Below are 2156 nucleotides of genomic sequence, written 5' to 3' on the forward strand. Positions count from 1 at the left end.
ATTATGGACCGATATGGACCAGTCTTTGCATGGTTGTTAGAGACCATATACTAACACCACGTACCAAATTTCAATCGGGAAGGATGAAGTTTGCTCCTCCAAGAGGCTCCGGAGGTCAAATCTGGCGATCGGTTTATATGGGAGCTATATATATTTATGGACCGATATGGACCAATTTTTGCATGGTTGTTAGAGACCGTATACTAACATCAGGTACCAAATTTCAACCGGATCGGATGAATTTTGCCACTCCAAGAGGCTCCGGAGGTCAAATCTGGGGATCGGTTTATATGGGGGCTATATATAACTATGGACCGATATGGACCAATTTTTGCATGGTTGTTAGAGACCGTATACTTAGACCACGTACCAAATTTCAACCGGATCGGATGAATTTTGCTGCTCCGGAAGGCTCCGCAAGCCAAATTTAGGGATCGGTTTATATGGGGGCTATACGTAAACGTGGGCCGATATGACCCATTTTCAATACCATCCGACCTACATCAATAACAACTACTTGTGCCAAGTTTCAAGTCGATAGCTAGTTTCGTTCGGAAGTTAGCGTGATTTCCACAGACGGACGGACAGCCGGACAGACGGACGGACGGACGGACATGCTTAGATCGACTCAGAATTTCACCACGACCCAGAATATATATACTTTATGGGGTCTTAGAGCAATATTTCGATGTGTTACAAACGGAATGACAAAGTTAATATACCCCCATCCTATGGTGGAGGGTATAAAAAGATCGATCCAATACGTATAAAATTCAGTTTGACAAAGTAGACATAAAATTTTGACAAAATTTTCTACAGAAATAAAATTTTAACAAAATTTTCTATAGAAATACAATTTTCACAACATTTTCTTTAGAAATAAAAATTTTCACAAAATTTTCTATAGAAAGAAAAATTTTGACAAAAATTTCTACAGAAATAAAATTTTGACAAAATTGTCTATAGAAATAAAATTTTGACAAAATTTTCTATAGAAATAAAATTTTGGTAGACTATTTTTGGCTCTAGTGGCAACCATGATTATGAACCGATATGGACCAATTTTTGTGTGATTGGACCAATTTTGGTATGATTGTTAGCGACCATAACTAACACCACGTTCCTAATTTGAACCGGATCGGATGAATTTTGCTCCTCCAAGACGCTCCGGAGATCAAATCTGGAGAACGTTTTATATGGGGGCTATATATAATTATGGACCGATATGGACCAATTCTGGCACGCTTGTTAAAGATCATATACTAACACCATGTACCAAATTTCAGCCGGATCGGATGAAATTTTCTTCTCTTTGAGGCTCCGCAAGCCAAATCTGGGGATCGGTTTGTATGGGGGCTATATATAATTATGGACCGATGTGGACCAATTTTTGCATGGTTGTTAGAGACCATATACCAACATCATGTACCGAATTTCAGCCGGATTGGATGAAATTTGCTTCTCTTTGAGGCTCCGCAAGCCAAATCTGGGGATCGGTTTATATGGGGGCTATATATAATTATAGACCAATGTGGACCAATTTTCGCATGATTGTTAGAGACCATATACCAACACCATGTACCAAATTTCAGCCGGATGGGATGAAATTTACTTCTCTTTTAGGCTCCGCGAGCCAAATCTGGGGATCGGTTTATATGGGGGCTATATGTAATTATGGACCGATGTGGACCAATTTTTGCATGATTGTTAGAGTCCATATACCAACACCATGTACCAAATTTCAGCCGGATCGGATGAAATTTGCTTCTCTTTGAGGCTCCGCAAGCCAAATCTGGGGATCGGTTTATATGGGGGCTATATATAATTATGGACCGATGTGGACCAATTTTTGCATGATTGTTAGAGACCATATACCAACACCATGTACCGAATTTCAGCCGGATCGGATGAAATATGCTTCTGTTAGAGGCTCCACAAGCCAAATCTGAGGGTCCCTCTATAGGGGGGCTATACGTAAAAGTGGACCAATATGGCCCATTTTCAATACCATCCGACCTACATCGATAACAACTACTTGTGCCAAGTTTCAAGTCGATAGCTTATTTCGTTCGGAAGTTAGCGTGATTTCAACAGACGGACGGACGGACGGACATGCTTAGATCGACTCAGAATTTCACCACGACCCAGAATATATA

This window comes from Haematobia irritans, chromosome 2 (assembly GCF_050003625.1).
Source record: "Haematobia irritans isolate KBUSLIRL chromosome 2, ASM5000362v1, whole genome shotgun sequence".
Lineage (NCBI taxonomy): Eukaryota > Metazoa > Arthropoda > Insecta > Diptera > Muscidae > Haematobia > Haematobia irritans.